The sequence below is a fragment of the Electrophorus electricus genome, chromosome 15 (assembly GCF_013358815.1).
Source record: "Electrophorus electricus isolate fEleEle1 chromosome 15, fEleEle1.pri, whole genome shotgun sequence".
Lineage (NCBI taxonomy): Eukaryota > Metazoa > Chordata > Actinopteri > Gymnotiformes > Gymnotidae > Electrophorus > Electrophorus electricus.
Genome location: NC_049549.1, coordinates 19,097,347 through 19,125,000, shown reverse-complemented (window position 1 = coordinate 19,125,000; position 27,654 = coordinate 19,097,347). Strand labels below are relative to the sequence as shown.

At 39.7% G+C, this 27,654-nt stretch overlaps 1 protein-coding gene across 3 annotated transcripts in view; it reads right to left on the bottom strand.

The window, feature by feature from the left end:
• zgc:172282 (leucine-rich repeat and fibronectin type III domain-containing protein 1-like protein) overlaps positions 1–27,654 on the bottom strand; it is a 146,252-nt gene that overhangs the window by 68,153 nt on the left and 50,445 nt on the right. For 2 of the 3 annotated variants that reach the window (XM_035534147.1, XM_035534146.1), the window contains 2 exons: positions 23,402–23,497; positions 22,879–22,950 (listed from right to left, as the gene is read on the bottom strand). The gene's annotated coding sequence lies outside the window, so the exon portion shown is untranslated. Of the gene's footprint in view, positions 1–16,169; positions 16,601–22,878; positions 22,951–23,401; positions 23,498–27,654 lie in introns of those variants that run through there. The other variant, XM_027017558.2, reaches the window with a different exon arrangement.

Genomic DNA, 27,654 nt, shown 5'->3' with positions numbered 1-27,654 from the left:
AAAATATACTGGCAACGTTATGAATTGAGCCATTACAAGAATACTAGCAAACTAAGGTTAGCAAATTAAACATTTTAGTTAGCTTGTTGAGGAGAATGCAGGGTAGTTTTGCTCTTGTTGTTGGATTAACATGTATCACTCTAGAGGAGGCTTAAATCAAGTCTCTTGATCCTCATGAAATTTCCTGAGAGTAATGGATCTTAGTTTATGGATAACTGGGTCAGGGGTTATTTGCCACCATAATAGTTACCATGGTAACAAACCCATAGCAATCCAGAGTCCTTTAATTTTTGACCAGTGCACTGAAATTATTTAAAGACCTTAGATTCATACCTCCTTTCACTAACAACCCCTTCAAAGAAATAGCCTGAGTAGACAGTAAGTAGGCATTGCTGCTGGATGTGTGTGTTTCCTGAAACTATAGATATGGCTGTGTGCTGGACACATTCCAGACAATTACAATTATGACTTAGTACACTTTAAGCAGTTGAGGGTTAAGGGTGTTGCTCAGGGGCCCAACAGTGGCAACTTTCCAATTCTGAGTCGAGTACCTTAACCCCTGCCCCACTGATCTGGATGCAGATGTGAGCTGGACACAGCCATGTATTGGACAAGGCTGTGTCTTCACTCTGTCTGAGCATGTTAACTGGATCCAGAATGTGACAGTGGTGGTAAATGAGAAGGCGAAGACTCAGTTGAAAGTACTAGTGACAGATGGCCCCCTCTGAATGCCAGCAGAAAAAAAAAACTTCATGTGTGACAACGTGCAAGTACTGTGCTTATCTTTGCTGTTCCTATTTCTGATTTCACCTTCACACCAAATTAACTGGCTAATACACGTGAGATTCAATTTCCTCTCGCATGTCTTGCCTAACTGTGACATCCACATAAATTAGATGCAATACTTAAATAAGTGTACTCAACTGTATTTTTACGAGTCTTTGTTGCACACACTGTGATATCACCCTTACAAATAGTTTATGGGAGCCTTATGCACTGTAAATGTCTTTCCATAAATCCATACCCTGAAGGACATACCCTGTATTTTCAGTAGTGTGATGTCATCTCTTCCAGGGGAGAAACAGGTTAGTATTTACCTCCTTTTTGCCTGCATGTCTTTACACTGATATATTTTACAGAGTTCATGTATCCAAAACAACAAATAAATGCCATTGTCACATTGTTTGTATGAAAACTTGTATGAACACTAGCTGTAAGTTTTTATGCAAAGGGGCTTTTTGTCTCCTGTAAAAATGTGAATATAGTCAATAATAATTCAAGAATAAATATCCAAGGAGAATTCCACTGGAAGAGAATTAACCCTAATGACCAAGTTAGTGTTAGGTGAAAGATTAGAAAATTTGAAGACAGAGCTCATCGAAACAATGCACAGGGGACCACTGATAGCATCAGTCTCAGAGTGTACCACTGTGAGCACTGCACAGGGGGCCGCTGATAGCATCAGCCTCAGAGTGTACCACTGTGAGCACTGCACAGGGGGCCACTGATAGCATCAGCCTCAGAGTGTACCACTGTGAGCACTGCACAGGGGGCCACTGATAGCATCAGCCTCAGAGTGTACCACTGTGAGCACTGCACAGGGGGCCACTGATAGCATCAGCCTCAGAGTGTACCACTGTGAGCACTGCACAGGGTACCACTGATAGCATCAGCCTCAGAGTGTACCACTGTGAGAACTGCACATAGAGCTTCCTGGGATCTGAGATGTTACTTCAGCTTACTAATTGGATATGAAAATGGATAGAATATAGAATGCGTAGGGGTCAACAAGAATATAAGAATGAATTAATACTACTTAGTATTCAACAGCTTGCAAAAACTGCTTGGTTTTGTAATGTTTTTCCTCATTTAAATTTTCTATTAATACCACCATAGGAATATGCATAAACTCCATGTAAATCATGCAACTTTCACTCTTACGGGTTCATGGCAGAAAATAATATGTTGTTACTATGCATCATATTTTCAGTAGTGCATCTAGAGAGAAGATTCTCTTCAACATGGCAATGTCGGGATCACTCATGCCTGCATGTGTTTGCTTTCTCTCTTCATGCTTCATGTTGTAATGCTCATGAAAAGTCTATCCCACAGAGTCAGCACTTCATCTCCTATCTCTCTGGGGAGTCATATAGCAGACTAACCTGAACACAGCAGTGGTCCTCTCTGGAGGGTCTTTTTTCCTATCACCCCTTCCATATGCCTGCTCTCCTGCACAGAGCGTGTTATAGTCTCCTATCACTGTGTGTAGAATGGGCACTTGAAACCTATATATTTTTGCCCATAAAATTCTCCACTGGTTCTGTTTATTCTTGAGATGGATTATCTCCCCAGCATCCAAATAGAAGCTTTCTGTGCAATGAGCAAGTTTATTGTGTGAGGCTGAATTTCAGTGGCAACAAGTTCATGCATATTTTATATTACCAATGATAATGCCACTTATACATAGTATCAAGTCTCTCACATCTTACTAAACCTTGTCATGACTGGCCCCTCCCAGTGTCCTTTCTTCATGGCAACTCTTTTTATGTCCTTGTCTTCTTCTTGGTTTCTTTTCCATGTGCTCTTTTGTTTTCATTCTGTTAGTTACGCCCCTTGTTGCTCCGCCCCCGCCTTGCTTCATTGTTTTCATCTGTTAGTTTTCATTTGTACTTCAAAGTCAAAGTCAAATTTTTATATAGCACTTTTTTGAACAACCATTGTCACAAAGCAGCTTTACACATATCCGAGTCCAAGCCCCCAGTGAGCAAACCAAGGTGACAGTGGCAAGGAAAAACTCCCTAGAACATGAGGGAGAAACCTGGAGAGGAACCAAGACTCCTCTGGCTGACATCAGACAATTTGTACTTGTGTACATGTGTATATATACGCTGAGTTTGTTCAGTCTTGTTGTTGGTCATTGTTAGTCCATGCCTCCTTAGTGATCTCTTGTGTTGTTTGTTCATATAGCTTCTTGTGTTAGTGTTTGTTGTAGCCTGCTTTCCTTTTCTTGTGCCATGTGTTTGGTTCCCTGCTGTTATATATTCCCAAACTCTCCATGTTGGCTCTCTGACCCTGTACTGTGATTATGATCATGACTCTGGATTTGCCCATAATAAATCTCTCTCCTCTCACTGTTTTCATTCACCTCCCCTTTGCTGCACATTACAGAATGACCAGACTTCTAAGGATGCAGTGAGAGAGCGAGACTCTGGTATGTGGTTGTTCCACTGGGATAAAACACTGGCTGTTTCTACACTGTCTGAGCCTGCCACGTGCCACCAAGACAGAGACAGCAAATCCCCTGGTACTGGGGGTACAAGGGCGTCTCATCATTCATGAAAAACATTGCAGGCAGTTTCACTTTAAGACGGTTTTTGTGATGAGACCCCAGGTAAGCGCTATGACTCTGCCCTTCTTGATCACACAAGACATGAGTAGGCAGAGTGAATGCACAGATAATCCTTGGTATGGTACTTGGTGTGCTCTCAAGCGCAACCACGAGCTTCCTATAACTCGGATGAGCCTTGGGAGCTGCCTAGTTGGTTCTGTGTCTGTGTGTTCTGCTAGGGTCACTCCACCTGTACCAGTGGCTGTCCTGCAAGCCACCCAGCCAGTTCCTGTTCCTGCTCCTGGCATAAAGGACGCCACACAACCTGGTTCCTGTTTCTGGCATGAAAGACACTAGTCAGCCTGTTCCTGGCGTGACAGATGCTGCTCTGCCAGTTCTTCTGTCTGAGTCTCATACCAGATCTGTTCCTGTGGCCATGCCTCTGGACCCGTCACCAGTGAATGCAGCCATGCCTCCAGACCCCCCTGACTGGCCCGCAATTATGAGCTCAGCACCTCCGGACTTCCCAGATTCACTGCAGCTGAACTCAGCCACACCTCCAAACCTCCCGGACCTGCAGCTCCTGGACAGAAGCTTTCTATGCAATGAGGAAGTTTATGGTGTGAAGCTTTTATGCATGAATTTCAATGGCATCTTTTACACTCCTGGACTGCTGCAGTGCACTCCTGGTCCAGTTCAGGATTTGGGACTGTCTGTGTACCTTGTTGCTGGCCCCGCCCTTCCTTGAGTTATTGCTGTGACCTATATAAGGACCCTGCAGGAAGAAGACTGTGGCTTGCCCAAGCTCATTCTTGTACTGGTGGTGATTTGTGAGGTTGTAATCTTTGCTGTGCTTAGGTTATATGTGTTCACAATTTAAATATACAAATTTTCACCTTGTCTGCCAGTTCAGTCCAGTGATTTAATCATTCCACATACTATCCTGCTGCCAGTATTTTCACAGTGCTGTTGCGACCTCACCGCCTAGACAGGGTCGTAACACATCAAGTTCATGCATATTACCAATGTAAATGCCACTTATACATAGTACCAAGTCTCACATCCAACTATACCTTTTATATTGGCTCTTTTTTTACATGCATTAAAAAGTCTGCCAAATGTTAGTTTGAAATCACTAGTTGCTTTTCAGATTCAAAAACACATAGTTTCTAAGTGCCCGGAAAGATCCAGGCACGCTAATATGCAAATGCCCATATATAGAAGGCTACACAAGTACGAAGATATGGTGCAGAACATCTGCTTTCATTACAGATCCCTAAAAAGGTACTACGAGTCTATAATCAGAAGCAGGAAGCAGTAAGAAGAAGAAGGTGACTGCACACTTTTTCACAGAAAATGTTCACAACACTTCGGTGCTCTCAATGTTGATCTAGACTAGTCAGGTATTGAGGAATGCCTATGTGAGTCTGATGTGCGAGAGCTTGTCTGCACTCAAACACTCCCATCACTGCATCTCTTTTCCTTTGATCAGCCAATAGAAACGAACCACTACTATCACCACCCAGTCAAAAAAACTTTGATATCCGCAGAGAACCTCTGAATTCCAGATGGAGTCTTTAAAGTCCACCAGAGAAAACAGCAAACAAGCAACATATCAGGTACAGTAGTACAATAGTAATAGCATGGCTTCTCCCTAAATCTTAAAGAAAACAAAACTGTGACATTAAACCTAACCCTAATAAAGACAGAGGAGGTTGGTAAAAAAAAAAACCTGCCTCTTCTCTACCTCAAAAACATCTTAGTGGGTAAAGTCCATAAAAATAAGAAAAAAACACCTGATAGTTTGACACACAGCCAGGTGTGGAGGGTAAATACCTGGTGTGGAGGGTGGGATGCATGCTGTCATCTTCCTGCCAGTCTGTCAAATTTGTCAAATCAAGTCACGTCAAATTTATTTATGTAGCACATTTTACAAAACACATTGTCGTAAAGCAACTTTACAAATGTCCGGGTCCAGATCCCTGATGAGCAAGGCACCAGTGGTATTGAAACCTCGCTGGGCAGGATTAAAGTAACCTTGGGAGGACCAAGATATGGAGTAAATCTCGTACAGCAGCCTAAATTCCACCTTTATGTATATTTGTTAGTTTATTGTTTGTATATGTGTGTATGTGTATGTGTATGTGTATATGTGTGTGCGTGTATGTGTGTGAAGAGAGCTTGGTTAAATATCTGAATTTATAGCTCATATAAGATGGCTTTTGCAAAAATAAATAAAAATAAAATGCTAAAAATCTAGTTTACAATATATTACTACAAACAGAAAGATATTCTATTAATGTTGAAGGCATATAAACACTAAATTGAGCTTATTTAGCTTTAAACCTTGTGGACTGCATTACTGAATTTTCCATCTAGATCGGTCTCCATCAACTCATAAACAATGTTTTGTGTTCATGCTCTGACAAAATCTAAAATCACCACCAGAATTCCCCATCTGATTATAATACACACACACACACACACACACACACACCACACACACACACACACATACATATATATATATTCAATTACACTGATATGATGCAAAGTGATGACAGATCTTGTAGATTCAGATTCCTCCATCGGCTGGCCATCCCTCCCACACAGATGTGACACTTTGTGCCTGCAGCAATTGCCGAAACGATCATGTGACAATGCTCTCACATGTAGCAGCAGTGAAATGTTGCCAGGCTAGTTTTAGCAGAGGCGACCATGGGGACTCCAGACTGTTTGTGCTCTGAATAAATTGTGAATTGATGGCAAAGATGTGGCACATTCATAAAGACAAATATCTCTCTCTACATCCCTTTCTCTCAAAGTGAAACACTTTGCTTGCACAGCTGATGAAGGACCTCTGTTTGAAACTCCGTCCAAAATTTTGAATCTCTCTACATCTCTTACTACAGTACACTGCAGTTACGCACCTGTTCTTCAAACACACACACCAACACACACACACACACACACATATATATGAAGAACTGGACAGCTCCAAGCCCTTACATGTCCACGCCAACTGGCTGAAGAAGCTATCTGCTCTCCATGAGTGCCTGGCAGCAAAAATGAACCAACTGCTAACAGATAGAATCCACGCTGAATGGTAAACTGAAGGCCAGACAGTCCTGATCCTGAAAGGGGCAGTTCCATCCAGCTACCCGCTGATAACCGGCCTCTGCACAACATGGAAGCCCCTGTCAGGCATCATTGTGGCTAAGATGAGTAAGCACATGGCTCAGTACATGAGCAGGGCCCAGAAAGGCATTGGCAAGAACACCAGAGAAGCCAAGCACCAGCTACTGGTGGATAAATCACTTGAGACTGTAAGAACAGACAGACCGACCTAAGCACCACCTAGAATAACTACAAGAAAGCTTATGATTCAAGGACCCACACATGGATCCTGGAAGGCTTGAGACTATATAACATCAGCAGAACTCCAAGAGCCTTCATCAAGAACTCAGTGGGCTGTGGAACATGACCCTAGAGGCCAACTTCAGACCAACAGCACAAATCACTATCATGCGCAGGATTTACGAAAAAGATCCCACTGTCCCACTGCTGTTCTGCATAAGTCTAAACCTCCTCTATGAAATCATCACCAAGAGTGGGTACAGATCCCAGCTACAGAATGGAGCATCCATCAGCCACTATCGCTACATGGATAACATGCATGACATCATGCTGTATGCCAGAAGTGAACAAGACCTTGACTCACTAATCCATCTCACTAGGATATACAGCAATGACATTGGAATGTCATTTGGACTGGATAGGTGTGGTCGGATGGTTACAAGGAGAGGGAAGGTGGCTAGAGGGGATCTTACTACCAGAAAGTAACATAACAGATGTTGAGGGCAGCTACAAGCACCTTGGAATCCCACAGGCAAATGGGAATCAGGTAGAGGCCAGAAGGAAAGCAGCTACAGACAAACACCTACAAAGAGTGAGACACATCCTGAGATGTCAGCTGAATGGGACTCCTATGCTCCACCAGTCATCAAATTCCCTGCTAGAATAATAAAATGGCCTAAGGAGGACATAGAAGCCACTAACATCTAAGGAGACAAGAAAGCTGCTCACAATGCACGGAGGGTTACATCCCAAATCCAGCACTCTGAGATTGTACAATAAGCTTAAGTAGGGGGGCCATGGACTAGTGAGCATCAGAGCCACTATCCAGGATGAAAAAACAAGAACCAGGAGTACACTAGGATGATGGCTCCCAAACGACAAAGTGCTTAGTGAGTACCTCAGACAGCAGAAACCTGAGGTGAATGGAAATGAGGAGGAACAGGGGCAATCATGGGAAGATAAACCCCTGTATGGATGTAGCACAGCCAGAAATAGTGCAAACGGCTGATATGGAGATATCCTACCAATGGCTAGAAAAGGCTGGATTGAAAAACAGCAAGGAGGCACTAATCATGGCAGCACAGGACCAAATGCTGAATACAATGGAGGCTGGGATCTACCACACCAGGCAGGACCCCAGATGCAGGATGTGCAAAGATGCCGCTGAGACAATCCAGCACATAATAGCAGGATGCAAGTTGCTAGAAGGCAGAACATATATGGAATGCCATAACCAAGATGGCTGGCATAGTATACAGAAATATCTGTGCTGAGTATGGGCTCGACATTCTGAGGTCAAAGTGGGATACACCTCCAAAGTTGATGGAGAATGACTGAGCTAAGATTCTATGGGATTTCCAAATCTAGACTGACAAGATGGTAATGGATGACCAACCGGACATAGTAGTGAAGGAAAAACAGCAGAAGAGGGCCAAAGTGATAGATGTAAAATTCCCAACTGATAGCAACATCAGGACCAAGTAATAAGAAAAGAAATACCAAGGGCAGGGAGAATAGCTGGAAAAGATGTTGAACATGAAGGCAACAGTGGTTCCTGTGGTAATTGGGGTGCTAGGGGCTCTAACCCCCAAACTGGGAGAATGGCTCCAGCAAATCCCAGGAACAGCATTCAAGATCTCCAACCAGAAGTGCAGTCTTTGTCCCAGGAACAGTTAAGATTCTATGTAGGAGTTTCAAGATCCCAGGACTCTGGTAGAGGACCCAAGATTGAAGAAAAGAGATTGATGGGAGGAGGGCGAGTGGGGAATATATTTATATAATGTCCAATAGCTCTTTGCTAAACAAACTTTAATTCAATATTGCTTTCATTCAAACAGAACTTCTATTCTTCTTTAAATATCACTCTAAATTACTTATTATACCTGTATGCTTGTCAAGTAACATACTTTATAAACATGTTTTAAAAAGGTTCTAGACAAACATGTGCTGTTGTTGATGATGAAATAATTACACTTTACTGATTTTCTTAGACAATTTGGAGTGCCTAGTACAGTTGGAAAACACTGCTATGTACTGCAAGTTTCTATGAGCTCTTGGAGCATTTGTGAATCAGTTTGACAGGCAGGAAAAATAAGACTAAAAATACATATTCAAAAATATATCCATCACATATTAAATATGATATATATTTAATGTCAAATATTTCAAATATTTGGCTGTATCCATTAACATTTTAAACTCAATGGATACACCAACTACATACAGGCATCTTAAACTCCAAATGAATGCATGATGTGTGTTCTTTTTAAATTTATGATCAACTTTATTCTACCTTATTCAGGCCTAAGCAACTGAATAATTCCTGAAAACAGAGGTTTCAGCCACTCCAAATTAGAAAATTGTAATGTTTGTCAGTTAATTAACTCCAAAATAAAACCCCATATTCATGTCCGTAAACACACTGAGCAATACATACTTTCCAAAACTGTGAAAATTAATATTTATGGATTTGCTTTTTAAAGTAACACTGAGAGCCACTTGCAAATTAGCCTGCTTTACCCTGTAAAAGCATCAGGCTGCCCTGAATTAACTCAAGGATCTCACGCTCATCTGCACCAGAGTGACACCGCCATAACTCTCCAGCACTGTAAATGTCATGGCTGCCTAGAAAGCTTATGATGTGCCATGGCAGTGCAAAATGTGACTGTGAATCTAAATGCAAAGGAGACCTACATACATTTCAGCTGCACCATGTGCACAACTTCAAAGTAAGGTCAGAGGCAGACTAGTGTAATATAAGCAAAGATATGACTCAGTCCGTGAGTGTGGGCTGTTTAATGATTAAGACTAATCACAACATTGATTCTAGCTGCTTGTTTTGCCTTTACACACAAACCGTGGGACAGAAAGAAAATCACTATAGCCAATGTTTCATGTGCATTGTTCTGTACACAGTGACTCCAGGCACACAGATGCAGCTCCATGATCTGTGAACTATAACCTAAAATGCTTTCCCAGGACACTGAGCTTGATAGGGTGCATCGGGAAGTCTTCTAGGCTGCACACTGCTGAATGAAACCTGACGATTCAACACCGACATCACATCTTCACTTTCAGGAATAGGTGGGTGAAGGTGTGGCATCGTGGTACTAGAGTGGAATCATAATGGAATTTAAGTACCTCCATTTTCCTTTCGATTGGGTTTCAGCATAGCTGTTTGCTGGTAATCCTAGCAAGGGCAGAAAAGGAGGGGTATTAAGGTCACCAAATGCAAAGGAAGATATTAGAGTATTCTGGAAAAGCCTTGCTGAAGAAAGGTGAGATGTCAGTCATGCAGGCCCTTAATCGTGCACTAAATTGTATGATTAGAATTATCAGGCCAGACATGATATGCTTATAAGGTTGCTACTACTAGAACCGTTACCATCACTACAGTTCCCATGCTACTTGTATATTGATCCTAAATTGCTTCTAAGTATGTTAGTGATTTGTTTAGGATTTGTAACCAGCCAAGGATCCTTTGCAGTCAGTGACGGAATGCACAGACAGACACAGAGACAAACACACACACACACACACACACACACACACACACACAGGTAAAGCACACCGCAATCAGCAATATCTTCCATTAATTCATGGCTTATGAACACAGCCCCACATACAGCTCCAAGCTAAACATCTGGCTACCGTAAACAGTTGTGACCCAGATGTGAGGTCTCATGCTGGATATCCATATAGATTCCATAATCTTGCCTGCTGCAGCAAGCAGATGTCCACTGAAAAGAGTTCAATTTATAAAGTTTGGAGTAGAAAAGACCATGGTTCAGCTAGGAAAGTGAGAGAGATGTACGGGCAGGGAGGGGCAGGGAGCTGAGTGGGGGTGGGGGGAGTTGAGTGAGGGGGCAGGGAGGGTAGTAGGGGTGTGGGGGGCATGGAGGGTAGTGAGGGGTGGGGAGAACAGGGAGGGGAGTGGGGGAGGGGAGTGGGGGAGGGGAGAGAGGGGCTATGGAGGGTAGTGTGGGTGGGGAGGGCACAGGGAGGGAAGCATTGAGACTAGCAGTGCATAGAGCTCTCCTGTGTAATGGTGGGCCATGCCTGATTGAGTCCATCACCACTGTGAGAGCAGTCTAATCCTCCCGTCTCAGGAGAGGATGGTTGATAAACACACTTTTCTCTGCACAGCAGCTATGTAACAGTTCAGAAAGAGTACTGGAAAAGCTGGTTATCTGCGGTACTGCACAGTTCAGCTTACCATATCTCAGTAAATATTTCTGAGCACCACAGAATGATTATATAGCCACAGTACATTACATACATGTAACTATCATTAGATTCACCCCTATATAGTTAAAAAAGGTGATCTATGTTTAAAACTCATGCTCTTTTTAACTCATTCTGATAATTTGGCACATGTGAGCTTCACATTAATACAGGTTCATGGATGTGTCCAAATATTTATGGCCTGAGGCAACACAGCAAAGGACTTCAGCCCCACTGAAGTCTTTCAGTGCAGTCCATAAATACCTGGACAGTGACATGACAAATACCTGGACATGTTTTTTGTCTCTATATTCCATTACATTAGACTTAAATGATACAACAACTATTGATTCAAAAATCAAAATGCTATCTTTACTTCAAGGGTATTCACTGGTTGAATCGTTGACAAAGTACAGACATTTTTAGACATAGTTCCCTAGTTTCATTATTACAGTAAAACATTATAATAATAAAAGGATCATATTTAGTGCTTTGTGGCAACTGCTGACTGTCTGATGTCTGCACCAGATTCCTTCCTTGCTGATGCTCCGTGGACTCTAAAAACAGCCATGTTCTGCTCCAGCCTCCAGCCTAGGACAAGCACAAAATTTAGGCTTAGAACTAGAGCTAGAGTTAGGGTTAGGACTAGGGTTAGAGTTGGGGTTAGGGTTAGGGCTAAGGCTAGCCTTTACAATTATCTCTAGCACTTCTGTTGTTCAAGAACTAATCATGTGAAATTCACACACAGCTAGCAGGAAGGGCTATGATGAATTTGTCTGTCAATCTGTGTGAAACTAACCAATAAACATTCACAAAATCACTAAGGATTTACCTTTCATGTCAGAAACATTTCCTTCCTCGTTTAATCGACATCTAGCTAACCAGCAGCTAAAATGTTGTGCAACAAGCGTACAGCTGCTGAAGTTGCAGCAATTTTGGAAATTAGTGACAAAGGAAACTGAGCATGAGGGGTTTGATTTATTTGATGAAGAGGAATACGAAATAAAAGAGATTGGTGACTAAATGAATGTTATTTTACAATATCATTACAATAGTGGACTTTGATAGCTGTGGTGGCATTTAGGCATGATGTCAGCTACTAGCTAGCTAAACTGCTGCTTCTGTGCAAAATTCATAAAATGTATTTGTTATATAATAGTCATGACTTTGTTTGACAAAATTGACTGTCCATTAGTAAAGGTTTACTAGGTAAAAGATTTGTGTGAAAGTAAGCTAGTATAGTGTCACCTCTCAGTTTTTAGGGACTGCACTCTATGATAAGTATCTCTTATTCCAATGCTTAGTATTCTGCTCTCAACCACCATCTCAATCTTTTCATGCAAGTGGCAGCTAATGTCTAATTACTGCCAAACAAAACCATGCTGGGACAGTAGTGTAACACCATACCTCTGTCTGTAATGTGAGGCAAAAGGTCTCTGTCCCACTGACATCCACCCAGGCAGGTACAGACACAGAGAGGCAGTGGGATTCAGTCATTCTTAAAAGGGCAGATAGGAAGCAAAGGTTTCCTATTGTGTTGGGTCTCTATCCCAGTAGGGACTCCAGAATGGATTAGAAGAGACATTCACTGTGATTTGACAGCCTGAAGCTACAGATCAATACAGAACTGCTCAGCAGACATGAGATATTAAAAATATAAATTAAAAACAATAGACTATTCCTTTGATAATCTAGAAAGGTGAAAACATTAATGAATACGTTTGTACCTATGAGGTCTGGCCCTTGTATGTTTAAAGCAAAGTCCATATATTAAGCACAAAGCTAACTCCATTGGCTTTGCTGACAGTGGAGTAAAAGGGTTAGTGTTAACAGTTCATTAGTATTAACAGTAGTATTGGCAGTTCGGTTTTCACTACTATGAATTAAAAGTTATTACCATAGAACTGCCTGGGAGGGAAAAGTGACATGTGACAGGTAGGAGGAGACTATGCACTTTAACCAAGTTCAGGGGTTAGGGTTTGGGGTTAGGGTTTGGCGTTAAGGTTGGGGTTGGGGTTAGGGTTAGAATTTAGGGTTAGGGTTAGGGTTAGTGTTAGAGTTAGGCCTAAGCCCTCACACCAAGGCTGCTGTTGTGGCATGTGTCTCCCTATACTGCAGGAGGAATAGTGCTGCCCTCTATCTTATACACCAATATTCCAGATGGCTCATGTGTTGTAGTGTGTATAGGGTTGAGTGTGTATGGGACAGGGTGTGAACTCCACTACCACTTTCTAAAGTTGGGGATCAATTGGAAAATGACATGCTTGCTGATTAGACTCCACTGCTGAGTCAATTCTAGCACTAAAAAGTACTCTGCTTGAAGCAGGGTGGCCAACTGTGCTGAGTACCAAGGACAGGAAGTGCATGGGCAGGGGGATGGGACTAGATTTGTGTAGTACACACAGGTTAATACAGCAGTGCAATTAGCCACAGGCTTCAACAGATGTGCCATGATAAAGGTCTGAGAATAATTATAGACCCCACTCATCACTGGCTCTCAATAATACAGCCCAACACCTCTCTTTCTCTCTCTCTCTATCTCTCCCTCTCTCTGTCTCTATTTCTTTGTGTCTCTTTCTCTCTCTCCCTTCACTCCCCAATCATCTCCAAGTACCACTTTATACCATTTCAGTCTCTCTTCTCTCCCTCTGCTGAGACTGGAGTGTGCAATCACACTACACGCTGCAAAATATGAGCGTCTGTTTGAAAAGGTCAGGCAGAATTGTTACATCTCAGGAAGGTGCACATTGCCAGTTTCCTTAGGCAGATGTCTGGCTCTATGCATGGCACATGCTGAAGGGGGAGAGGAACATTACAAAAGCAAACCTGTGTTGCCCCCACCAAAACCCACAGACCAAACTGCTTTATGTAACTTGTATCAGATGTGTAAGTTATAGCATACGCAATAGGAGTTTCCCCACAAAAGGGTTGCAACAATTTATAACCACACTTCAAACCCACTACAAACACACGACTGAAATATAAGATACACTATAACATTGCAGGAGTCCTGTCTTGATTCTTGACTTTTAAAGCCAAATCCTACATATTCCCTTGGTCCTTATAAATGTAGTTCACTTATGAAAGCCAATCACAAAAGCATATATAAGAATTCTGTCATGTGGAATTCATATTCTGTACATTTATTATATTCTCCTAAAGGGAGGTGTGAAAGAGAATGGCACAAACTATAGAAGGCAGAATTTGTAAAATCAATACTGGGAATTATCCAACATCACAACACAATGGAAAAGCAAACTGATAAAAAAGGCTGATTTCAGACAAATATGGACAAATAAACTGCAAGATGATTAGTATACATTTTACTGTCATGTAATTGGTTAATAATAGCATATGGTGATATGAACATCTACCACCTTTTAAACATCACACTGCAAGAACATGGGCCAAAACTCTGAACTCTAACTAGGATTAGGTTTATGGTTAGAGTTATTATTAATTATTTTAATAGTATTTCCTTTTGTACAATATTTACTTAATACATTTTGAGTGTACCATTTCCAGCTTTGAGTGCTCAGTTGACACCTGCAAAACCTCTAGAAACACTGATGAAAAACAGTGTGCAATCTTTCAAGTCAATCTAATATAAAATCACTCTCTTGTCCAGACAGCACTTGGATTCAGCAGAAGGTGGAGAAAATAATCCACTGTCTACTGCTGATGGGCCAGATTGCTTTGCTTACCGGGTCATGGTGTACTGTTCAGTGCAATTTTACAGTTACAAAAGCACATTCAGTTGCACTGAGCTAAATGAGTCTATGATACAGGGAGATGATGTAAGATGCTGTTAAACATGAGTATAGGGTTACATATCAATTCATCATCCAAAGGCCAACAGAGTCCAGCTAAATGGTGAGTGATTGTGTGTATGGTGAGGAGGTGCTGCTATGGATTATGTTATAGGGGGTTTACTTGTCTTATATATTTGTGTATTTACTACCGCAATCAGTTTGTGCTTATGTTTTCACTGCAAAATCATGGGCCATTTAGCAAGAAGTACATTGAGCAAACAGGGCATGTTATCAGCTGACTACAAACACCTACAACTCAAAACAGAGTTAAAAGCTAAAAGCTCTGTTTGGTAATAACAGGAATAAATTACCGGTTATCAAATAACCACCTACAACTTTCAAAATCAAGAGAACACAATTCGATTAGGACTCCTGGAAAAAGCCAAGCAACACAGACACGTATGTGCAGGCCAAGCATGGCCCCCTACCTGCGGTGAAAAATAAGACATTTAGCAGTGCAGCCTGACATTCAAACCCCCTCCCAACCCCCCATTCCGAACGTATCAAACAAAGGAGAGACAGATAGGTGCCGAATCAGGAGCGAGAATAACCGTTTAAAAGAATGTCACAGTATTTACACACAAAAAAGATGTGTGGCTGCTGAAACTACTATTATACAAAGCTAAAGCAGTTCTATATTACGAGGGGGAAATGGCATAGGGTGTGTGCGCTGTGGGATATCTCGAATACACTCGCCGTCCTTCCTCGGTCACGTACACGTCTTTAGTAACTGCTGCTCGCCGCTCCAAGGTACGAGTTCCTGCCTCTGGTAACAATGTGAAATGCATCTAATACGCAGATGCACGCGACTAAAAACGTACTCATGTGAGATAGGCGAGATCTTCCTTCATACCTCCACTTAGTCACTACGGCTCAGAGGTATTTTCTATTTCCCCCGGTGAACCCTCGTACGCATTAACGCTTTGTATTTTATTAAGAGATTTTCTGTTCCAATGAACCCATATCTACACTAATGCTAAATATTACATATCGAACAGGACATTGTCCACTGACAGTCAGTGAATCCCAGAATCGAACAAGACACGCTTAATGTGTCTTAGTGTGTCTTGCAGTTGATCGTTATTTTCTTGCCTATAAGAGCAGAAATGAAGTCGGAAGTAGAACTTGCCTACTTCATTCAGCAATATATAATTACACGTTGTTCACCGTTACTCAGCATTCCGGACCTTTTTTAAAACACCTGAACACTTGCTCTTCTAAACCTTTGCACATATGTATCCACCAAAATATGTCTGGGAGTCCGATCGAACCTTACATTTCCATAAAGTCAATAGATCCACGTGTTGTGCCATTTTATGTCGTTTCACAACTCATGAACACAACACTGACAACATGGGAGTTTTTCCAACTCTGCTTTGCTCTGAAAGCTCTACTGGCGACAGGCTCCGTCAATACACGGTGTAAGACATACAAAAACATAGTTTTACCTTTATTCCAAGAAGTTGCGACCAATGAATAATCCGAAAACCACTGGCGATTTGATAAGAAATAGAATGAAAGGATCCCAGCTGTTTCGATAGTATAACCAGGGAAGAGCACCTGAGTGCCCTCGGTCCAAACTACATCGGCTGAATGAATAAATCAGTAATAAACGTGCTCTCCTTTCTCTCCGGTACTTCCAACGAGCTATAGTGTTTCTCTGAACAATGTATTTTTAATGTGACACTGTAATATGAATTCAGCCTCTCTTTTCAAACATTTCCATTTCCGTGCACTACCCTTTCCAGGTGCGGCGAGTCAAACGTTTAGTTTCCTTGGATTCTTAGTTTCATCAAAAAACCCAGATCGCATATCCATCTTTAGAGATATAAATTCAGAGAAGTCAGATTCCACAGAGATGTATATCCTTGAAACGAAGACTGCTTAACAATTATCCCACCGACACTGTGCGTCGCAGCAAAAGTACGCATGATATGTCTGGCGGCTGTAGACTATATGGAGCAGTGGGCGTTTTATAGGGAAAGACTCGCGCTAGCTCTCGCTTCTCCACTCGCTGCCAGTAACGATGCCTCCTTCAGTGCCATTGTATAGTCTATAGGCGGTAGACCTAGCAAGGAGCAAAGTCAGAGGTTCTTACAAGGCGCAAAGCAATTGCTAGCAGGTTCTTGGAAATCTGACAAAACAAGCCGGCACCCTTTTACAAACTGTCAAAGTATACACGTTTGTTGGTAGAAATCCGGTCTGCAGATCAGCACCATGGACAGTGGCTATATTTGGCCGGTTATAAGGACTATTTTGGCTGGCGTCTGTTTCTGAAGGCGACTAGTATAATACCATCTCCCAAAGTCTTGCCTCTCTTATTATCCTTCCCACTGTTGTAAGCAGTTTGCGCATCTCCATTTTGATCTCACTTTATAGATGACGTCTCCTGTATGTTTAGCTTTCTACAGTAGTTAAATATATCAAAGGCTGGGGAAAACTTTTCCTATACGTAAATTTTGAAGAAGCATAATCTTGGACAAAACTGCAGTGCCAGTGATAAATTACTACTGGAAATAATTTTTGTCTTAATCCAGTTTTGGGACACTGGCCCTAAGATTGTTTCATTCTTTTTTATTTAATTGGGTTTAATTTATTTAATTGGGTTTGTTAAGTTGTGGATATGTTGAGCATAAAATTAATTTGTACATTCAGTAAAATATTTTTGCATTGTTTCTACAGACCTACAGTTCTTACTGACCTAAAAACAACAATTACATACTAAGGATGAAATTCATTTGCACAGGCCTCCAATATTGCTGAAATAAGATTTTGTCTTTATCCATGTCATGTGGTATGTTTCAAAAATGGGCACTCAACCTCATGACCACTAAGAGAAAGGAAGAAACTAATGACATAAAGGCAAATGGACAGAGGTATGGAATGACCACAACATATCTGCTGCAATCTCTGGGTCATTAGATGTGATTGTCTGACAATAAAGAGCAACAGGAAGGTCAGTATGAGAGAGAGTGCGAGGAGGAGCCAGACTCTCAGACATCCCAGACACAAAGAGTCCAGGCTACTGGACTGCCAGGTTGTCTGAGCAAGCAGAGGAGAGAAACAGATCTGGACACCAGACTGGGACCTAAAGGGAGGTGTGAAAGAGAATGGCACAAACTATAGAAGGCAGAATTTGTAATATCAATACTGGGAATGATCCACCATCACAACACAATGGAAAAGCAAGCTAATATTGAATTCTTTTCAGATCATTAGTCAAGTCTTGTAAAGCTTTGTAACAAATCAATTACCTTCAATTAGTTTGGCTAATTCTTTGTACATGCTGTACACTCCACTGCAATTCTATATCAATGGAATGTTTGCTGTTTATTCAAATCAGAAAATTTCATCCAAATTGCACATGAATGAGCAGCTGCTGGCTACCAGTTCATTTTGGCATCTAACTCAGGCAACTGGGAGAAGAGAAAACTCCTTTCATAACTGTTGCAAGGGTGCAGGATTTGCTGAAGTCATTTTCTACCCGTTAATCTTGATTAATTGGAGGTAAATGCTCATTTCATATGCTGCTAATCAACAACCTATTACCGTTCAGCCTTCCACACTCTTAGCACCTGACTCAGTCTCTAAATTAGCCACCAAAGCATACAGCATACAGTCTGAGCCCTTACAAACCACAAGTCAGATCAAGCCAACAATTATGCAGATATCATGCTATAACTGAGTCACTAGCACATAGGTAGATGCATTACAATTTGTAGCTACAGTAATAGTAGTAAAATCTATTAGCACCCATCATATAACAGAGTTCCGTACAAGTACAGTTTACTTTATGAACACATCTTATACAAATATATCAGATGTAAGCCTAAAGACGATTATACAGGCCACAATGGGCATCATGTGGCATTAATGCCTTAGATCTTGCTCAAAACCTTAAAATAATATATTTTATTGCATTTAGCCAATAAAAACAGACTTTGTAAACATAACAAACAATTTTTATCAATTTGTGAAAGGCTGAAACAAACAATAACTTTGTGTTATAAATAATGTAGTGTGCTTTGAAATGGATATAAATGCCCACCAATAGTAATTGTTCGAAATTATTACACTGTATGTAATCATGAACTCTTTTTATATCATATACTATGCTTCACTATTTTGCCTACAGTGAGGAAAATAAAGCCATTTTTAACATCATGACTTTAGTTTCTATTACTATTTGAAAATATCAACATTATTTGATGTTGTGGAAAACAGTGCACTGTAATAAATCCTCTGTGAATTTTTCAGGGTTAGAAATGTGTTTGGTTGAGTAGCAGGTGTAGAGCTATTCCACATGGATCTGTGAGATTATACAGACCAACCAAGAGTAGACATGTTCAGCTGCTCAGACTTTAACTGTGGAGAGAAGCAGTGCCTTAGGGAAGCCCCCAAATCATAGTCCTCAGAGGGAAGCAGGTGCATTTAAAATGCCTGTTGATTTGTTCAAATATCTTAGTGTTCATGCCCTAGGAGCCAAGACTTGTGAGAGGCCAAGACTTATTTCTGTTCCACACTGATGACTGACCCACACTGCCAGTCCCAAAGGCCCTGAAGGGTCCAGACATTCACAAACTTTCTGTTGGCACAATGATCCTTGTTTGATAGTACATCTTGGAATGGCTCGATTGTACCATCTTTGCCTGGGTTACATTACAAGGTGGCATTTCTATCCTTCTGTCATTTTGCATTTAAAGGCATTGTTCTTATAGTGTATTAAGTTAAAATGATCTGAAACATAATATTTTAAAAAGCAATACATGCAAATAGTCATCCACAGGTGTGTTGGTTTTGTTATTAAAGTGAAAACAATGCAGGTATTCTGTATTCAAAAAATTATAGAGCTATTCCTGAAATACTTGTGGCACCAACATTGTGCCACAAAAATGTCAGGAACTGGATAAATAACCAACAGAACAAAGAGTGAAATATTGTTTTGTTTCTTTAAAATGGCAGTTCCTGTTCTTTCAATTCCTAATGAAACATAGCTTATTAGTTGTTTATGTGCGATAGAAACCATGATTCAGGATTGTTCACATTAAATGAAAAATTGATAAACTTCACTGGTGCTCATTTTGGCTCTTTGTAGTCTTTCTAATTAGAACGTCAAGTAATGCCTCAGAAATCAGTTCTATGACATATTTAACTATCAAAAAGATTACTTTGGTACTTTTTTTTTTTTGCTTTAAAAGAGCATGTTACATTGTTGATTTTATCTTTAGGTTTGTCAATTTGCTTTCTAAGTGACAATTACTAGCTACTCATGCATTTGGCTTGATGCCCTTGTAGCAGACCTTGAATGTAAGGGAATTCCACTATCCTGTCCAAGAACTATGCTTGGGGATACCAGTTATGAAAGATCCATTTAAGAGTTAGAGTAACCCTAACCCTCAACTCTAACCATAACCCTAATCTTAACACTAACACTAACTCTAACCCTAACCCTAACTCTTTAGTGTGGTAGAGGATCCTGCTCAAATGTAGTAAACAGTAGTTATTTCTTTGCAGAGAGGAAGGACAAACAGCCTATCATCAAGCAATCACCTCCTAGTGGGATTTCAGTTTGAAAAATGTCTTATAGAACCCAGCAGATGAGAAACTCATTTCTTTGACTCCACCTGAAATAAAGGAGTAGCCCTTGTTCTTGCTTCATGGTTTTCCTCAGCTGTCTTAGTACCATGGTCTGAATCTAATTTATGTAGCAGAGGGCCAGATGTAATCATAACTCACATTTCTAGACATTAGAGTAGTTTGCAAACTAAAACATCTATCAGCACAATCACATTTTTGTTGGTAAGAGTTAGTGGTCGATTCCCCATGCCTGCCACAGCACAAGAGAAGAGTTGAGGGAAGTATGTTTTTGCATCACACCCATATCATGATGCTAGTGCCTAAAGCAGAGCAGAGCCAGGTGTTGCACTAGTGTGATCATTCCACCAGAGAGGAAAATCCTGTCATACAGTATACAGTTTACGTCACGTCGCATGTTGCATATCTGAGCAGTGGATCTCTCCTTGTTTTGAACAGGTAGATGCAGGCATTACCACGGTGCATGCAGGCATTGACATGTGGATGCAGGCATTGACAGGTAGATGCATGCATTACCAGGTGGATGCAGGCATTACAATGTGAGCACATACTTTCTAGGAATAACTGCACTGTTTGTTGAAGGAGCTGTTTACATACAGTTAGGGCAGTTTTTAAGCCCCCTAGGAGATATGCCTTCAGCCATTAAAGAGTGAAACAACAGTCCATTGGATAGAATGAGTCAGTGCTTTATTCAAACCAGACAATGCCAGGATAGAAAGACTTTAGAAAAGAATTTAAATGTAATTTAGGCAGGTTTCATGAAAATGTCTTCAGTAAAGTTCTCTTAACACCAGGCCTTTAACAACAGGCTATTCTACATTTCTTAATTATTAACATTCAGTGGCAATGGTAGCTCAGCGCTTAAGTAATCTAAAGTTTGCCAATTCAAGTCCCATTACCGTTATGTTTCCTCGGTTGGGCCCCTGAGCAAGGCCCTTAACCCTCAATTGCTCAAACTGTGTTCAGTCATAACTGTAAGTTGCTTTGGATAAAAACAACAGGTAAATGCCCTAAAATGTAAAATGTTCTATTAACTGGAGTTGTTTCCTAATATGAAAAGAAACAGTACAATGTACATGTTTTAGTGCAAGTTCTAACTGTACTTTAGATAATACTGACCTGTCCTGGGTAAACCTGACCTGACCATCCTATCCAGCAAAATGGGTATCGAGAACTGGATTAGTTTCTGAACAATTGAGTAGTAAGGAAAAAATGTTTATCTCAGCTAAATAAAGCATTTATTACCAGGAGACCAATAAAAACAACAATGCAAGGCTCCGAATGCTCAAAAAATGACTTCAGACAGAGTATGTAGATAGAAATGAACATGCCATGTAAAAGTGATTTATGAACTGCAGGTGTCTAGGTGGGTAGGGATTCCAACTGCTGACTGGATATGACAAAAGGGGGCGGGGCAGCAGGTGTGACACACAACTTTAATTATCCTCAGCATGCATGTGGTCCAAAGAGATTTACTCTGAGAAAAATGCAGTTTTCTTTGAGTTTTCACCATGTTCATTTCATTTAAAGAAAATTATAGTTTTTTGTACTGTACTGGTATAATAATTATGTAAAAGACCACATGTCTCAGAAAGAGTATTGATTACTTTTGCATTCTTTGTCTTTTGTAGGGAAATGATAAAAATTTGTAAACTTATGTGTGAACACTATTATTGCTCATACACGAGTCTAATAAAAAGGGGGAAGTCCCATTTAACATTACAAATGTGTGATAGGAAACATGTTGTCTTTACACATGTGTATTAGTTAATTAATCCATCACCCTGCCCAAGTTACATGTAACACCAGCTGTTTAACTGAGACAACTGAAATTATATATAATTACATATGTATGAAAAGCTCACCATGGAAATAGCAATAGGCTTTATTGAACACCCATTCATATTCCATGCTCCAGGAAACACATCATAGCCATGCAGAGAAGTTCAGTGCAACTGTAGGTGCCATTTCTCTCACAAGCTCCTTGACTTTAACAAACTCACCAATTTCCTTAAAAAATTGATCTCTTAGTCACATGGATCTCTTTGTCACTGGACAAATGCACTTCATAAAGACCCAAACTGAAGCTGTCAGAGAAGTCTGCTTTGTGTGTGTGAAAAGCTGAGCATTTACCTGAGGAAGAACATATGCAGCACCAAGAATATTTTTTAAAGTAATCAAAAGTTGACTGGCCATTTCAACAGGCATGATCTGACAGTCAGTTGTCTACTTACACTTGTAAATCAAAGATAATTGATATTCTGTTATCTTCAGAAGAAAATATCTTTTCACCACTTTAACAGTGTAATTGACTACATATAGACAGTAATAAGAGAAATGTTGAAATTAGACTTGCTTTTGTACAGCAACACATTTGTGTATGTACCTGTATGTGTATGTAACTGTATGTGTATGTAGCTGTATGTGTACATAACTGTATGTGTATACAACTGTAAATGTATGTAACTGTACATGCATGTAACTGTATGTGTATGTAATTGTACATGTATATAATTGTATGTGTATGTAACTGTGTGTGTATGTAACTGTACATGTATGTACCTGTATGTGTATAGTATGTAGCTGTGTGTGCTGCCACATGAAGCCAGCCCTGATCCTGATCAGCAGGCAGTCCTGATAAAAAAAAAAATTAAACATTTGTAATCATTCACTACAAGACAGTCAAGAAATAGAAATATTTGAAAGTATATGAACATTTCAATTGTCAGTCTATCAAAATCAAGTATATACTCTGTTAACCCACATGATGCTTAGAGCTATAGTAGAGAGTATGTTCATTCAGCCCATGATACATTTTTGCAATATTTTAGATGCATACTAAAAGTGACACTTTCCACCTGTATGTGCCCTGTATTTGTAAAGTATTTTTTAACTTTAATTAGTATTTTTCAACCTAACTGTTCCCTTGTTTTACTCAAGACCTCTTTGACCAAGTACACTGGAGTCATTCCATAGACCACAAAGGATAAACTTTATTCAAAAGGCCCATTAGGAGCAGAAAAGCACACGGCCGCAGCATGAATTATCCAAGGCTCATCTGTAGAGACGTGTCGTGAGCACTCACCTTTCAGCTATTTTACTCCAACTGCTTATTTCACGCCCCATTGCACCAGAAGCTGACACCTGATCTCCGGCCAGACTGCATCCCACAAAGAGCCAACTAGTGGAGTGAGGAGAGACATTGAGAAACATACAACCTACAGCTCGACACTGAGGAACATACAACAACCTACAACTCAACACTAAGAACAAACAAGAACCTACAAACTCGACACTGAGAACATACAACAACCTATAACTTCACACTGAGAACATACAACAAACTACAACTTGACACTCAGAACAAACAACAAACTAAAACTCGACACGGAGGAACACATAACCTTCAACTCAACACTGAGGCACATACAACAAACTACAGCTTGAGGAGACTTTATGCACCCTGGAGCCAAATTTTCAGACATGCTCAAATAGATTGATAGCATACCATTATCCCCTTATGCACAGGTATGTGAACTGCTTCTATGAAAACTATAAATCAGTTTTTGTTTTTCATATACAGCTGGAATATATGTGCATTTAGACTTATTGCATAAATGCTAAGATGTGAACTCTCCTGTACATATGATCCATGATAATATAGAATGGTTTTAGGCTCATGTTTTTATGCTCATAATAATATATTCTATTAAGAACCATAACAGGACAGTACTAACCTGTTAGGTAATGATGAGTAATGTAAAACAAGTTTCATGTATATACACAAGTATAGGGTGTTAGATAGATAGATAGATAGATAGATAGATAACATCTTGTAAAAGAATACAATATAAATGAGTGAGCAAGCCAGTGTAGAGTTATGTTAGTAGTTATGAATTCCATTTGTTTTCACTGAAAGCAACCACCATTCATCTAATTAAACTTAATTAACATAGAGCAGGTCAAATCGGCATTCCTACCCAATAAATAATCAAACAATAGTGTTAAAAACAACAATACCAACATCAACTACTACTACCACTATTATTACTACAACCACTACTAGTAATATTACTACTAATACTACTATTACTAATATTACTACTACTACTACTACTACTACTACTACTACCACTATTACTAATATTACTACTACCACTACTACTGATATAACTACTACTACTACTACTACTACTACTACTACCACTATTACTAACATTACTACTACTACCACTAATACTAATATTACTACATTACTATTACTAATATTACTACTACTACTACTACTACTACTATAGCCTCTACTACTACCACTACTACTACTATTACTACTACTACTACTAATATTACTACTACTACTACCACTACTACTACTATTACTACTACTACTACTATTACTACTACTATTACTACTACTACTATTACTTCTACTACTACTACTACTACTACTATTACTACAAGAATAACAATTTTAAGAGAAAAATAAAAAACTAATAATAAAATGAAAAAATAAGCAATTAATGTCTATTCCAATTTTCTAGAGGCCCTCGTATTGTCCTGATGGTGTACATGTGTCCGAGATCCATCCCACAAGAGAACATTGCAGTCAGTTGACAGGCATTGCAGTCAGTGTGTTTGAGTGTGTTTGAGTATTGTGTATGTTTGAGTATTGAGTATGGTTGAGTATTGAGTATAAGTATGCTAGTATGTTTGAGTACTAAGTATGTATGAGTATGCTAGTATGTTTGAGCATTGAGAATGTTTGAGTATTCTTTCCAGTGTCTGTTCATTCTTCCAGTAGACATGAAGGAAGACAGAATGAATTATTCACATTTCTTTAGTTATGGTCTTTTTACCCACTAAAGTCTCAGGGCATTTTCTTTGTTTTGCAAATTTTCTTAAATTTATTTTAAAGGTTTTTTCATGTGAAAACATATCTTCACTCATGTTATGCATCTTTTTTGGTGTTTGAAATACCTTTAACAACACTACATACTGCTATTTGCTTTCATAATCAAACTCCACCTCAAACCTGTGTAATCTATTCCTATAATCAGCAATGCATCTGGCCTAATTACACGCCATGCAAGAGCTAATCTGCTAAGGCAGTCAACTTGATGGTTTCTAAACAAATGCAAAGAAATATGTAACAATCAGGACAATGAGGTTACTGAAGATGTGAGATATTTCTCTATTGTAATGGGGCATGTCACAAGAATCTTAACATTTACAAAACTTCAAATTGACTAATACCAGCCAGCACATGTATTCACAATTATTAGTTCCACAAAGAGTTAATAAATAATGTATTGAGTTGGTGTAGCATGGTGAGTTAATGTGCACTAGTGTCAACTAGCATGAGTTGGGATAGATTGGTGTTGTCACGGAAGGTTTCTCCCCCCACAAGTAACATGGTACAGCCACATGCAGGGGTATTCATATGTGTACTGTTTTGTAACCATGCCCCTGGGATGGCACACACATGGACAGGGTTTAATGTTACATGCTAGTTTGTCTATTTAAACCCCTGTGTGCACCCTTGATTGTCATTGAAGCTATGTCGCTACTTATGTGTTAAAGTCGATCTATGTAAACATTGCTGTAGCCATAACATTAGTCTGTGTACTCACCTTTAATGTGTATGTGTTTGTTGTTCAGTGTTACTGTGTAATCATGTAGATGTCTTATGTGAGTGCCACCTATGTTGTCTGCGTTTAATGTTAATAAACGTTATTCACCATCAAGAGAGTCTGCGCATCCTGCCTCACTCCCTGCGGCACTCGGGCCAATAATGTTAAAGGTGTGAGTTGGTGTGGATCTCATTCTAGAATCCCTCCCCATATAAATATTTTGATCAATTAAAAAAAAAAAAAGCAACATGCAAAAATGAAGCTATCTAAGCTTGTTATGCAACTGTCTTCCAAGAAGTCAGGCAGAAATGAGAGTTAGTCATTGTGTGCTGGTTGTTAGGAATTGTATGAGTAACACTAGGCTGAGAAACCAGGTGACAAGAATGAAGGGTGTGCAGTATGAGTTCCTTAATCAAATGAAGGTAGATTAAAGGATCTGGTACATTAATATTCTGATGAGGGCTCAAACACCACAACAGTAACAGTGTTTTGCTTCTGAATGATATACAGAGATGCTTGCATATTGTGAAAATTGAAAGATTTGTTTCATCATAACATGTAAGTTATAGAAATATGCATAAAATATAGAAATGGGTTTTCTGGATGTGACATTTGACACAAACTAAGGGTGACAGAGAACAAGAGAGAGAGGGAGAGAGGGAAAGAGTGAAAGAGAGAGATTGAGAGAGCGAGACAAAAGGAGAGTGCGGGAGAGAGAGGGAGGGAGGAGGAGAGGGGAGAGAGTTAAGGAAATTAAGAATGGAAAGCTCATATTAAATTCATAAAAAGCAACAACATGAAAATATGGAACAATATGAAAATATGGTCAAAGCAACAACCTAGTGATTTTGATCTGTAAATTTAGATCTTAGATCTTATGGGGGACAAAGGTTATTTTTCAAAAAAATGTGTGAGATCTGAGCTAAACAACACAGTTTGGGTTCCTACATGCCTCTTATTATGGATTAATTATCTTACAATCTACTTTGTCATACCTTCTAAATAGTCCATGTCTTAGCATCTCTGTGTTTCACTTAAGGATTACTTAAAAAAATAACTATTTAAACAAATCTTACTCACACTTACATCCTGCCTGGTGCTTGCAATAAGGGAATAAAAGTTTAACAAATAATATTGCAATTTTTACTACATATCTCTCTTTAAATAATAATAATAATAATAAAAAGAAGAAGAAGAAGAAGAAGAAGAAGAAGAAGAAGAAATTATGAATATTTGTCATGGGCATAGAACAAAGAAAATAAATGCAAATTTCCAACTGAAGGGTGTAATAAAAGTAATAAAATGAAACCAAACAAAAAAAGCATGATAACAATAACTAAAAATAATGTTTAATGACTGACCATCATTGACAATGTAACTAAAGACAATGTAACTTAAATGACTGATAATCAGTGATGACAACACAAACGATTTATAAAGGAACAATATAATAACATAATAGCACATAGCTGATGTGGCGAATGAGACACAAAACACACCACCTAAGAAGGGCGTGGTATAAAACCAAAATATAGACAAATATGGTGAGAGGGCACTGTCTCAATATGTTTACAGCTAAAAGTTAGATTGTCAACTATTGATTTTCTCTTTAAAATATTTACTCATTGTTTGTAACGCATAAGGACTTCCACTGTCTGGTTTCAAGCTTCCAAAAATCCCCCTTGTGCCTCTAGTGAGCTCAGGCAAC